Raw genomic sequence first — 14,535 nt, forward strand, 5'->3', positions numbered from 1 at the left:
TGGCAGAAAGCACGTGTCAGTTTTACAACAGGCTCCACTGGTAAACTATCTTTTTATTGTTGGGTTATGTGATAAAAGCTCATCTGCAGACCCACGAAGGAGCACAGAAAGACAAGGGCAGGAGAGGTAGCCCAAATAATAGCCTGCCCTGTGGGGCTACTCCCGGGCCCATCACAGAAGCCATCGGTGACCCATCTCCACAAGCCCAGAGGCGCACAGGAGTGGGAGGACAGGCAGGAACCCAAATTAAGGACTTGGAGGCAGGGACACACTGCATGACCTCCTCCCAGGGCTGTCCCAGGGAGCCTCAGCCCCCCTGGATCCAGGATGGAGTGAAACCCATCAAGGTGAGTCAATGCAGAAGCACCTTTCATGTAATGGTGGGACACGCCATAGGATGCAGGGGAGGAGCATTTTGGGATTGCATGGGATTTATTATGGAATGTTTAGGGAAGGAACCAAAGGCAGGGAAAGGGATGGATTTAAGTGATTTGTGGAGGAACAACTGTGGGTAAAATAGAGGTGCAAGGGGATAAAAAGGGCTGGTCACATGTAAATAGTTTGCTGGTCCTTATGCTCATTCGGCCATGCCCTGAGCCTGGCCAGCGCAGTCTGTCCTGAGTTCGTTCTAAACTCTCTTTTAATAATTCTTGTGGAGGGGGCTCTGTTCTGGGGGTGTGCATGGGTGACTGAGTACCACCACTGATCAGACAACAGGTCAGAGTACTTGTGTGTCTGTGGTGCAGTGACTGGAGTGACTTGATTTACATGCCAGCAACCAGAGTAGCACCTTGGGTCACAGTGGCCCACGTGCCCCCAGCGCCAGCCAGCACCTGGAGCAAGAGCAGGTCTGGATGCCAGCTCTGGAGCTGGGACCATGGCCTGGAAGGCCTGTGTGCCAGTGACCAGGGAGACCCAGCAGAGTGTCACCAAGTGCCAGTCCCAGGGTTGGAACTGGGGGTCAGAGACTTGTGCCCATGGTGCAGCATCTGGAGCAGGTGCGGGTGTGCAACTGTGTGTGTGAGCACCAGCAAGGGTCAAGCCAGGCGAGGAGGTGAGGCGGCCTCAAGAGCTGGTGGTGGTGGGATGCCTACAGGCAAGGCCACGGGAGGAGCTGGATATCGGAGAGGGAGGACCCACCAGGACAGTCCTGGCCAGCTCCCTGCATGCGTCTACATGAGTGAGAGAGTTTGTACCAGCAATTGGAGCTGGGCTGTGGCCTCAAGGGCTTGTATGTCCAGGTGCCAGCAACTGGGGAGGCTGGGATCCAGAGTCAGCTATGGGGCAGGCCAAGTGTCTATTTGCGAGTATGTTCCCACTGGTGGACCCCCATCCTGCTCAGCCAGAGGGGAGTGGGATGAGGCTGTTGGAGCTGTCTGTTCATGTAAGTGCTCTTGAGTGTCTGTGTTATCAGCGTGTGTGATGACACACGTGGCCACATATGCATATATATGTGGTGTATACAAGTGCTCTGTGTGCATGTGCCTATTGGGAATACATCAGCCTTGCTACTGGTTGGACCTGGGGACATGGAGCTGCAGCTACCTTACCTCTCCTGGGCTGTCAGATATGGCCAGATACATTTTCCTCCTAACACATATCTTTTGAAAAAACAATTTGTGAAGACATACTGTCTAACAAACTTCTGAAATGTGATGGATAAAACTGTTTGTTTTTCCAGAAGGGGGAGGAAATAACTGATTTAAATGTAGAGACCTTCAGAGAGTCCAGTGGTGAAAGGCTGGGTGAAAACACTTGCATGAAAGTGTCTCGACTATGCTAACTGCTGTGAACAGTTCTTCACTTCCCTGGGGAGGGCCTCCATGCCAAGTGTAGATGCAGTTTCCAGTCTGAGCTGTAAAGCACATACCCCCATGTTTTCACCTAAAGATACAGGTATTTGCATGGCTAACTGGGTCATCAGTTAAATCATGTCCAAAAGGATCTTTAAAAGCCTGACCTTAGTTGTTTTGCTGATTTGAAAAGCCATCAGAACCACAAACTCTTTCATAAATCAGTGATGATATTAACAAAGATGGCATGAGACGCGTAACTATTTTTACTAATGTTTGCTTTTCCAGCAAAACTGAAAAAAAATCTCTTTTTTTAATACATTTCATGGTAAGCAATGGAAGAATGAAGAAAATAAAGACACATGTTGAAACTGGGGAGGCAGTTCATGCTGCCTGGCTTATACCAGGTCAAGTACTGCCTGCTGGCTAAGCAAATCCTTACATTCAGTGCAGTCAGTCTGCCCTCTTCCCACAACAACCTCAGAGTGTGTATTCCAAATCTGCTTTTGTTAAAGGAAAAAAAAGGCAAGTCAAACACTGATGCTGGTAAATCCCATGGAAACGGTCTTGAGAACAGAATCCACACTTTTGGTACTCTGTTCCATAACAGAAGAAAACCCATGCAACCTACTCAAAATATACGGTGGTTAACAAGTTACTAGGTCCTTTTTTATACATGGTGCATTCCTGTTGGAAGTATATATGGTTCCTCCTGACATTTTAAACTAAATTACTATACATTCATATGCAATTTATATTTTTAACGATAATCTCACATTTATTTATTTTCTGCTAAAGCCAGGCAGTATGCATGTGAAATCGCTTTTAGAAATATTAACAGTATGAATAATAATGGCTAAATTATACCAATAACAGCATAAGACTTGTCTCCTCATATCCTATAAGGAATGCTTCTCATTACCAGGAAAAACTACCTTTCAGCTGTATATTTCCTCCTACTAATGACTGCAGGCTGCAGGACAGTCATAGCAGAGCCCTGTTATTTTGGGGTAACAGGGTCAGAGATAAACTGCTGCTTCATCACCACAGGGTGTCACTGCAGATAGCATAATAATGTCCAAAACTTTCAGAATCACAGAATGGTAGCGGTTGGAAGGTGCCTCTGGAGATCATCTTGTCCAACCCCCCTGCTTGAGCAGGCACACCTAGAGCAGGGGGCACAGGAACACATCCAGGTGGGTTTTGAATGTCTCCAGGGAAGGAGACTCCACAACCTCCCTGGGCAGCCTGTGCCACTGCTCTGGCACCCTCACAGTAAGGAATTTTTTTCTCCTATTGAGGTGGAACTTCCTATGTTCCAACTTGTGCCCATCACCCCTTGTCCTGTCGTTGGGCACTAATGAAAAGAGCTAGTCCCGTTGTCCTGACATCCACCCTTTAGATATTTATAGGTATTTATGAAATCCCCCCTCAGTCTTCTCTTCTCCCAGGCTGAACAAACCCAGGTCTCTCAGCCTTTCCTCATAAAGGAGACGCTCCAATCCCCTGATCATCTTCGTAGCTCTCCGCTGGACTTGCTCAAGGAGTTCCCTGTCCTTCTTAAATTGGGGGGGCCAAAACTGGACACAGTACTCCAGATGTGGCCTGACTATGGCAGAGTAGAGGGGGAGGATAACCTCCCTTGATCTGCTTGCCACACTCCTTTTAATGCAGCCCAGGATATTGTTGGCCTTCTTGGCCACAAGGGCACATTGTTGGCTCATGGTCAGCTTGCTGTCCACCAGCACTCCCAGGTCCTTCTCAACAGAGTTGCTTTCCAGTAGTTCAGCCCCCAGCCTGTACTGGTGCATGGGGTTGTTCCTCCCCAGGTGCACGACCTTATACTTGTTTCTGTTGTATATCATAAGGTTCCCCTCGGCCCAGCTCTCCAGCCTGTCCAGGTCTCACTGAATGGCAGCACAGCCTTCTGGTGTATCAGCCACTCCTCCCAGCTTGGTATCATCAGCAAACTTGCTGAGGTTACACTCTGTCCCTTCGTCCAGGTCATTGATGAATATGTTGAACAGGGCTGGAACCAGCACAGACCCCTGGGGAGCACCGCTAGTTATGCGCCTCCATCCAGACTCTGCTCCATTGATCATGACCCTCTGAGTTCTCTTGTTGAGCCAGTTCTCTACCCACCTCACTGTCCACTCATCCAACCCACGCTTCCTTAGCTTGTCTGTGAGGATGTTATGGGAGACAGTGTCGAACTCACATTAATTAGGAATTTAAAACCAAAACCAAAACCCTTCTGAATGAAGCAATCCTTTCACACCTCTCAGTGGTTGCTTGCTGTCTGTCAGCTTGAGTGTTTATTACATCTTGGGACTTGCATCCTGAAGTGTATGAGAACATTGCATTACTTCTTCCCAAGAAAACTTCCCCATCTTTCTCATTGCATGTCAGAGTAAACCAGAATCAGCACATTTTGAGGCAAAAGGGTTGTCTCTGCTGTCCTAGACCTAGCTGGAGAACACTTCCAACTATGGGGTATCTCTCCTTGCAGATCCCTGCCATACCACTGATAGTCCTATAATATTTAATAAAAAAGCCCCCCAGCACCCCCCAAAAAAGCGTCTGCCATACCTGTGGTGATGGTCTTTAAGCAGAAGGATGGTGCAATAGTTTGCTTTGCCTGCACCATGAAAGGCGATTACTGGAATCAGAGAGAAGAACTTGCCTTGTAAGCTCTTAAATTTTATTTTTATGTCTTAAAAATCAAATTCTGAAGTTGGGATTTTCCTGGATAATCACAAAACAAAAAATTAAGACCTGACTTTTCCAACCAAATGAAACATGATGGCTTTTTCTTGCTAGAGACCAAGATATTCTGTCATGAAGACCATTGCATGATTAAAGTACCTCAAAAGAAAACAAGGTGCACAGCAGTCATTTTCCAAAAGTGTTTTTGTTTAGTGTTTGCAGGCAAGATTTGGCATCAGATTCAATAGCTCACCACTGCTGCCCCCAATGTCAGAGGACAAGTGAGAGTGCTCTGCCTCAGCCTGCTGCCCACAGGACCTAAATATTTCTGCCTAGATGAACATGGTGAGCTTCATAGGGACTTATCTAGTGAAATTCAATAGCATGGGATGTATAGAAAACCAACCTAAATGATCTAATAGGTCCTCCTGGCTTCAAACTGTATACAGAAAGGGGCCATACAAAGCCATCTCACTACCACTAAAGCAGGATCAGACAACAGGTTTTCCTGCATATGCATAAAACTATAGTAATATTATCTGAGTGGTTAAGAGTATCTGATGCAAAGATGTACCTATGGATCAATAGGGCCACCATAGCATTCCACGGCCATTAAGAAAATATTAGTTCTATTTATTTAGCACAAGACCTAAAAAGAGAGCAGTGGAAACAGCCAGCACTGTGCAATTTACACACATCTGTACAAAAACATAATTAATACTAAACTTTGACAGCTAACTTGCAGAGGGATTTCTTTTTTGTAGGGTCCTTCTTAACAGACACAGAGTTTCCTCTTTCTTTCCCTGTCCACTTCTAGTACTAAAACAAGAACATTTTGAGTTCCCTTTTATCCCATTCAGCTAAAAGCAGCTTCCTCAAACACACAGCCTGCACCTCTTGTGCATGATGCAATGGAAAAAGGCCAGTCAAAGGCAGATGTAACCTTCTCTGGGTAGAGCGGTTCTCTGCAGAGCCCCTTCACCCTTCTTTTCCTCCTCGTCCTCAGTTGGTTCCCAGTGCTTAGCTCTCCCACCTTCCCTTGGCTGAGGATATGAGCTCTCTGGTTGAGGGGTGACCTTCAGCTGATGGGGCTGCTGCTGCTGCTGCAGGAGGTCCTGAGCCCCGATGTGCACTTGGGGGGGCCATGGCTTCCTCACCTGACATGGGTCCTCCTGGTCCCATTGGGCAGACTTCCAGTAAGACTGGTAACCATGTGTGTGGCCCTCTCCATTCAGCCTGCCTTTGTTAATATTAAGACCTTGGGAAGGTAATAAATAACCCAAAGTGAGTTATGGTCTCTCTGCCCTTTGGGCCTGGCATTTAATGCAGACGTAGGTTCACCCATCAGTCCATAATTCTTGGTTAACCTTTTCTTGACTGGAATGGGGTCTATGCAAGATTACATGATGCTATTTTGATGAAAATGTCTCCTGAGATGTATAGAAGGTGGGAGAAGCATCAAAGGAAGGAACCAGCTTTACTGAGTCTCCAGCAGCATGCCGGGAGACAGTACCACCTCTGCCATTGCTGAAGTGCTGCCAAGTGAAAGTATCTGGGGGTAAAATGAAAACCAGGCTCTTCTCCCCCTTCCACTAGTCCCCATATTTTATGTTTGCAATCCGCCCAGGGGCTGTACGTGATGTAGAAGCCCCCCAAGACATCACCCTGCTGTAGTGGGGCTTCCTAGTCCCACTGTAGACCAGCTCTAATAGCAAGCACTGTGAAGGACTCAGTGGCCTGCAAGACTCTGGGTTTCAGTAGGTGTGCCCACTGGGTGACACACTGGCTTACTTTTGTTATCTAGGCTTGATTTGTGCAGTTTTAGGGTGAATGCGAGTGGCCAAGGGGTCAATGACTGTCTTTTCTGCAGCCAGCATGTAATTGTTCCTTACAGTGGCTGAGACATCTCTGATGACCTCGGTTGCAAACCTCATGGAAAAACAGTGAGGTCTGGGGTCATGCTGAAAATGGTTCAGAAAAGACAGGTGGCTTAGCCATGGCAGGGACAACACCCGCCTACTGCTGAAACCCTGAGCAGCAGGGAGGGACAGAAGCCCAGCAAGCATCATCACCTGTGCCACTGGTCCCCAGCTGGGCACTGCAAGGGCTGCATCCCTTCGGGGCTGGATGCAGGCTGGGTGAGCTGGGCAGACCCTGCTGCTGTATATGGTGTGTGAGGCTTGCCTGCCGGAGCATGTCAACACAGGCACTTTTTGATCGGCTTTCCCCAAAGGTAACTCTGTGGGAGGCGGGGGGGGGGAGCTGGGGAAGCGACAGGGGCAGCAGCGAGGTGGGAGACCTGAGAGCGAGGTGGCACAACTACAACCTTTAAATACCACCCAGCAGCTCTGGAAACCTCTGGGGGAGAGGAGGCTTTGCAGCAGTGTATCAGCTACTCTGAGTCTTTTAAGTTGGACATTGACCTTAGGAATGTAATCAGAGAGCTGATTATAAATAGTTGGTGCAGTTGTTGATGAGATTAAAATGTGCTGTAACAGGCAGTTGGAAGCAGAGGGTTACTCCAGTGTGTGCCCAGGATGCTGCATGGCTGCGTGGCAAGCCTGAAAAAGGGAAGTGGCTAAAAAATGCTCAGAAATTGGTCCCAGGGAGGGGGGGAAGGAGGAAGCAGCCTGGCTTACAAAACCGGGGGTGAGGGACAAGGGGGAATGGGCCAGGGAGCAGAGAAAATTGAGGAGGGAGGACCAGTCATTGTGAGTGATTGTGGTCCAGCCATGGGGTGGACTTAGAGCTAAAACACAAAACCATCCTGCAAGGAAAAAGGCTAAATCAGCAAAACCCTAAAACCAGGGGAATGCCCTAAATAGCAGAAGCAAAAACCTCCAGGTAAAACAGTGGTGCTAATTTGTGTTCAGATGGCAGCATGTGGTGGAGCTTGGGAGAAAGAAGGGGCAAAGGAGGCAGGGAAGAAGTACAGGAGGTGGGTCACCCAACAGGTCCAGGCACCTGCTGTAGCTGCGTCCTGTGGCAGTACCATGAGACGGGCACAGAATGCCCCCAGGAAGAGCAGATTGTATCAGCCATGTGTTTGGGCAGGAGTTGCTGCCAGACCTGCGCTGCCCTGGCAAGTGGAGGAAAACTACTGCCACCTGAAAAGCCACGAACTTTACAACGTCAGAGACTTCACAAGCGAAGGACAGGGAAGGAGACATCAGGTGGGTCCAGTGGGGCAGGAAAAGGAGGTAAGGAGATGACGCTGGGCAGCATAAGAGGCAGCAGTGTCAACCACTGGGGGTTTTCTACAGTTATGGTGGAGAGTTTAAGGAGAAATTTGAAGGACACCAGGAGCTGTGCAAGATGCTGCTCTAGAACATCATCTAAATGGGCATGGCAGCTGGGAAGAAAGCGGAGGAGCGCTTGTTGGGCAGTGGGGCAAGGCTGGCTTTGGTGGGCAATGGCAACCAGGAAAGGCCTTGAAAGCAAAGACAAGCAGGCTATGTCAGAAAACCGTGTTTGGAAGAGAATGGTGAAGCAGCAGAGAGCTGCAAGAGGAACGGGGTGATGACCAGCGGTGGGCTGGGAAAGCCACCAGTACAGCCACCTCCAGGAAGCTGTTCATGGGGAAATCCACCTGCACAAGGCCCCAGTGAAGTATTGGCAGTGGCCAAGTTGTGGAGCTCTTGAGCAAGAGTTGTAGCTGGAAAGGGCCAGTCATGGATCCTTCACAGGTGAGTGTGTAACTAAGGCAAACTCTGCTGGAGTCCTTTGTGGGCTGCTCCCACATTTGGAGAGGTGCTGAGGTCCCCCCGTGCTGGTTCCCTGCCAGCTCACTGTGCAGACAGATTGACAGACAGATATAACTTAGGATGGTCCTGGAAGCTTCAGGTTTCTCTCTGTCCTGCCTCTGAGGACCACCTAGGTTTTTGTTTGGCAGGAGAATTGCCCCTGGAGCAGAGAGTGGATCCATCAGTCTGCAGCACAGGGGATAGAGTGGGGGTTGTGTCTGTGGATGAAGAAATCCCTCAGGAGAGGTGTGCGAGGACAAGAGGAGGAGATATGTACAGAGTTCACTTGTGAAGCCTTGTTCACTGCTGAGAGCTGGAGGATTTGGGAGAAAAACTGCTCATCTGTATAATTCATAGACAGGAGAATTTTGCTGAGAGAAGCAATGGAAAAAAACATTATGAAGGATTAACAGGAGTGCTCTGAGAGATGCTACAAAGCACGTTATTTTCTCCCCCCTTACTTCAAAACAAAGTAGTAGTTATCAGCCTTGTCCTGGTGACAAGTGAAGGATGTCTTATTACTGACACCTGAGTGCATGCACCACCTAAGTGACAGCAGCAACTTTAACAGACACCAAGCTCTAAAACCCATTTAAGTCAATACAATATTCCCACCAAGTCACTCTCCCCAAGTTCTGCCAGGAGCTGTGTCCCTGCAGCTGGACTTCAGCATACCCTGGTGTGAATTTTTAGGGCTCAGCATTACCAGGTTGTAACATTGCCGGAGGCAGAACATAAAGCAATCCGTACCCTAAAGGGACTATATTTTTCCTAATGAAGGTCTGAGCAAGTGAGAAAACAAACTGACTTAAGACATAGTGATGGAGCTAGTACAAATAATGCTTCTATGAACAGTGAAACTTCGATCGTTGAATTTCCTGTGGCCTTATGCTTCCTGTTTATGTTCCTTTCACGCCATGCGTATGAAGGGGTGAGCTCTCCTCAGGGCTTTTTGGGAGCTCTGTGCTGCACAGTCCTGCCTGCCTTGGCCAGTGGCCATGGCGGGGCTTGTGCTGCAGCCCCTTCCCTAGCACTGCGGTTCCTCTGCACATCTCCGCCCTGTGCTGCTCAAGTCAGGCAGTGGGTGACTGAGCCGGGCAGGATGCTGAGGGCCAGGGAAAAGGGGCATTGACAAAACGTGGTCACAAGTGTGGCCTCTTTTCTTTAGGGAAGCTGGCTGAAAAATGAAATAAAAGTAAAATACAAACCTTTATCAGAACAAATTACTCTTGCGCACGTTTCTTTGCTGGAGAGACGGTGATGGAGACAGCTGCCATGGGTGATTTGTTCTTGCACTGTTCTTGCACAGGGGTCTCCAGCACCCCAGAGATTAATGTGGTCTTGAAACCTGTGTGCAGTGGAGCAGAGTGAAAGCAGTACAAAGAGAGCATGACCTTCTAGGATTCATTCATTTTAATGCCAGAGGTGATTTAGAAAGAAAAACAAACCTACATTTCACAGGACTGAAATAACCCCACTAAACCAACTACCTTTCTTTGGTCATCTAGCATTTAGGTTATAAGTACGAAGCATTGGGGAGCTTCATGGGGAGCCAATTCACTCACTGGCTGTACTCTGGGTTTAAGCTGAAAGCTACATTGCTTATAATCAGACCTGCAGCTTAATAGTGACTGTAGGGGAATAAAACCATGGTGGTATCAAGCTTAAGCTGGGAAACGAGACTCCAGTGTGCATGTTTGTGCAGATGCTGGCACCAAGCGCCAAGACATTTCTGTGCAAGGGCCCCGCAAAAGATCGAAGCAAAATGTCACTAACCTCTGGAAGCCAAAGATATGAGTCGAAAAAGTGTAAAAATGCAGAGAAAAGCTTCTTCTGCCTCAGGTTTCTTGTTTTGACTGTGTCTTGATCTCTCCATAACTGCAAGAGATAAGGTATCTGCAGTGGAGTTCACCACTTACCTCCCTTCTAAAACAGAAGATAATTTATTTTGCCATCTTGCAAATGTTGCAAAACACTCCAAACACTGATTGCAGGCATAAGTCAACAGCACTGCAGGTGCTGCCCATTTACACACTGCTTTTACTCTACCTCTTGGAGGCATATATGAGAGACAGTAGCACCGCCACAGCAAAACTTGTGCAACCCACCTTGCTGAGGTCCTGCAGTGGTTTTGGTTGGGAAACAGGAAAAGTGAAACTCAGATCTAATGAGATTAAAGTAAGATCCTGAGGAGGGGTACAGGGGGAGACATCAAGGAGGATTTAGCCCAAGATGTTCAATGTTGTTTTAAGGCACAGGCAGCCCTGCCAGCCTCACTGGCACTGTGCTGGGCAGCGAGGAGAAGTCTGTCTTACATACCCAACCAGGTACTTGCTGGGGTACCTGGCAGTGTATCGGCGCTTGCTGTGATCCAGGCGTTTAATCTGCAGCCAGGATTAGCTGGCTTTGGCCTGCCAAAATCAAGAGAGCTGTGTCTGGTCAGGTGGGCTGAGGGCTGTGCCTCCGCCGTACCCAGTTCACCGTAAATATGGAGTAACAGAGATGGCCTGTGGACAGAAGGATGATGGATGATGGACACTCAACAAGCCCTCCAAGCCCTGTGGCTTTTGTCCTTCAGGCATTTCCTTCAAGTTGGCAAAATAACCAGCAGCTTTGCATGCAAGCAACGGCATCTGAGTTCTGGTGGGAAGTGGGAGATGGGGAGATGAGGAGCAACCTCGCAGTATTGGGCTTGTAGAGAGAGGTCGTGTCTTTTACCAGAACCACTAATAAAGCAGGAAAAAGGGGCACTTTAAGCAACCTGCCTTCTTTTGCCTTTCTCATGTCCTCAGCTCATCAGGACTACCACAACCTAGAGCCTTTGACTTAAGGAGAAAAACCAATTGTGCATCTTGATCTTTTTTGGTTGATATTATAGTCTAGCTGTGCTGTCAGGTCAAAGGACAGAAGAGCAATGGTGAAGTCAAAGTACTTGACATAAGTGATCAGATGGGACCATAGGCGAAGTAACGAAGCTCTTCTCAGAACTACCTTCTGTGTCAGTTCCCTTTTGCATATGAAACAGTTTAATGCAGCGGCATTTGGCTCTGGCCAAGGGGGAGAAGCCGTTCAGCTGGACAGGCTGCAACTTTTTGCTTGGAGAGTGAGAGATGTTGCTGCTGAGAGGGCTGGGTGCTAAAAATCACACCGCTTTGGACAACTGGCCATGGACCAGCACCTGCAGATGAGCAAGTGTTGCAGATGAGCTGAAATGTTCTTCTTAAGGAACAAGATTTCCCCACTTCGGAAGAGAGGGGAGATAATATCGTGAAAAAAAGAAGGGAAGCCTGTGGAAACACCACCAGCAGATCTGCTAACAGCTTTTGTGTAAATGTTCTCTGCATCTATTCCACAAACTGTTTACAACTGGTTTATGTGCATTAAGCCTTGGCTTGCTAAGCTACAAAACGTTACACTTTCTTTGAAGCTGACTGGGAACTATTAACACCTGCTTATCAGGCTTTTACATATCTAGCCCAAGGTATAATTTTATAAGGCTTTCCAACCCCGAGAACTCTTGACTTTTCAGCCAGATCCACTCCACAAGTGAAATGGTGGTGCAGGAGGAAAAGAAATGCAGGGGAATTATAAGTAATTGCTTTTTCTCTGCCTCTATTATACGGGGACCAGGTGAGTCAGCATTCCCATAGAACTACTTTACTGGGAAAGAAGGATCCCTGCCTCAGCCTGGCGGCTGTCTGCCCTTGCCTCTGCTTTGATTCTGCATACTAAAACTTCCCTGCAGGGCTCGTTGCTGCTTATCAGCGCCATAACATGCATACCTGTGGAGTACTCCTTTCTTCTTTCATTAGAAGGAGGATTTGCCACCCCACATATAATTATTTAAAGCAAGGTGCAAATAGGCAAATTGTAACCACAAGCATCTGAGTCCTGTCCTTCAAAACAATCCCACTAATTCAATGTACTACTGAAGTCCAGTTTGTTCATGGGTCCAGGTGCCATGTCATGACTTACAGAGCTAAGGAAACAAGCCTTCTCCTAGTTTTAAATCCCCTAAATAGCTGCTTCTGGTTGCTGCTGTTGTTTATTTCTTTGAGATACTGAAAACACAAGTGCAAATAAAATGTGCTACTGGAGAACCACTGTACAGAACAATATTATTTCTTGTAGCACCATACAAGAGCAGGATTCCTGAGAAAGCAAGACAGGCTTCTACCAGGCACTGTAAAACTGAGTAAGACAGCTGTTATCTCTGGGAGTTTATCATCTACACAGACATAAAAGACAAAGTCTGCGAGAAATAAGAGTAATGGGGAAACCTCACAACGGGCAGGTGACACTGGGAAGGTAACTTAAATTTCCTGAGTGTGAGCTGGCACTGACTCCACTAGCCTATGTTCTGAGACCACCTCTCTGAAGATCAAGTCTGATTGATCTCCTGGTTATTTTTTAATTTGGGCACTTTAGCTCGGCCTATTTAAAACTCCCCTGCGGGCAATGTTTTTTTATCTGTCTGCCTCTGATCTGCGCTTGGGAAGTCAGCAGGCAGAGTGCATTGCAAGCCTTGCTTCTGCATTGCATGTCACTAATGAAAGAAGCCATTCAAAATAAAGCTCCTACTCATATTCTCTATTAATAGCCAACAGCTTTCCTCCTCCCTCCCCTCCCAAAATCTTTTTCTTTTAAAGTGATAAAGCAACCCTGCCCAGGTCTTTGAGGTCCCTCACACTCAAATACTGACTCACCACCTTTTCAGCTGCATTACAGCAGCATTCCCAAAAGCAGTTTCCCCATAAACTTGCCCCATCAATAGCCCAGTAGCCGCATCAATACCCCAGTAACGATGGCAAATTCTGGGAACAGAGGACTTAAAATTGATGTCGGCTTTTACTTTGCTATGAAAGGTCTCTTGTTCAGCCTCTGACACTATCTGCTTGCCTCTGAAAGTCTTTCCTCAGTTACGTGGGCTTAGCAAACCTGAGAGCAGGGCAACGGTCAGAGTGACAGAAATGACTTGTCAAAAGAGAAGTGCAGCGAGATGGGCTGCAGGAGACATGAGTCATGGGTGAGCTGCGCTCCAGAAACAGCTCAGCAGGGCCAGCTGCTGCCTTTCAGAAAATGAACTTGCTGGACTCTATGGGCTAGCACCAAAGCTGCAACAGAGGAGCTCAGCTTCAGCTACTTCAGTGCATTCAGAAGAAGCTGCATCTGTTCTTGCTTTAGGAGGATGGTCAGATGGGTGTGCAGAGGCTATGGAGAAGCTCTCTCAAGATCGGTATTTCCAGGCTAAATATATGCAGGCAGTGAGCAGGCAGGACTTGTTATCCAAAAATTACTCTTCTGTTAATAATTAAACACTGACTAGGAAAGGCAAAAGAGCCAAAGCTTTAAAGAGGGAGCTGATTTGGAAATTGATTTGTAACTTGCAGTGACCATTTCAACTTAAGGTAGAAAAGCCTTAAATTAGATGTTTATAATTGGCTCCTCTTTTTTTTTTTTGGAGGGGGGAGGAGTCTCATTGGCCTGTCACCCAGACTGTGTTGTGGTATGAGCTGGGGAGTGCACCAAAGAGGAAAGGCTCAAGCTATATTTAAGTAGCCCCCCCAGACATGTAGCGTCAGAGGCTCCTGCAGGGTCAGATGAGCTGGGGAGCACACAGAGCACTGCCTCTTTTGCCAGCAGGAGACCTGCTGAGCAGGACCTCACCTTACTGGCACCAGTCTGCCTCCGCCACCCTCAAGGGGGCTGGTGAGGTGGCCACGTTCCAGCACCACCTGCCTCTCCTCCTGAGCTGGGCAACAGTCCCTGCCAACCCTCATTGCCCAGCACAGGGGAGTACTGGCTTGGACCCTGGGAGGCAGGGATGGGAGGTGGGATGCTGGTTTGCCCACGCGGGCACATCTGCCAGGTGATGCCTAGGGCAGCCTGGGAAAGGTCACATGGTTCGGTCAGCTCCCTCTGTCCTCCAGCTCTGGAGGGGAAGAAAACACCCCTAGCGCCTTCCTCTCCACCAAAGCCATGGGACCATGGCAGGATTTGTGAGTGTTGTCTGAACCTGGAAAGGCTTTTTTATATGTGAAAACCCACTACAAACAGCAAGTGAAAAGAGAAAAAAGTCCTTTCCCCCTCAACAAAGAGAATTGACCTGATTTTGATAATAAATAAGTTTTGAATTAATAAATCAAAGCCTGTGTTTACACATGATATGAAGCAAAGCTCTTAATATCTCATTATTATCCAGAAGAAAAAGTATTTGTTCTGCTTTGTCAAGCTGATAGATGATATATCACTTACCTTTTTATTCTACCTTAGTTTCACTGGGAAAATTGCCA

The sequence above is a fragment of the Phalacrocorax carbo genome, chromosome 4 (assembly GCF_963921805.1).
Source record: "Phalacrocorax carbo chromosome 4, bPhaCar2.1, whole genome shotgun sequence".
Classification (NCBI taxonomy): Eukaryota; Metazoa; Chordata; class Aves; order Suliformes; family Phalacrocoracidae; genus Phalacrocorax; species Phalacrocorax carbo.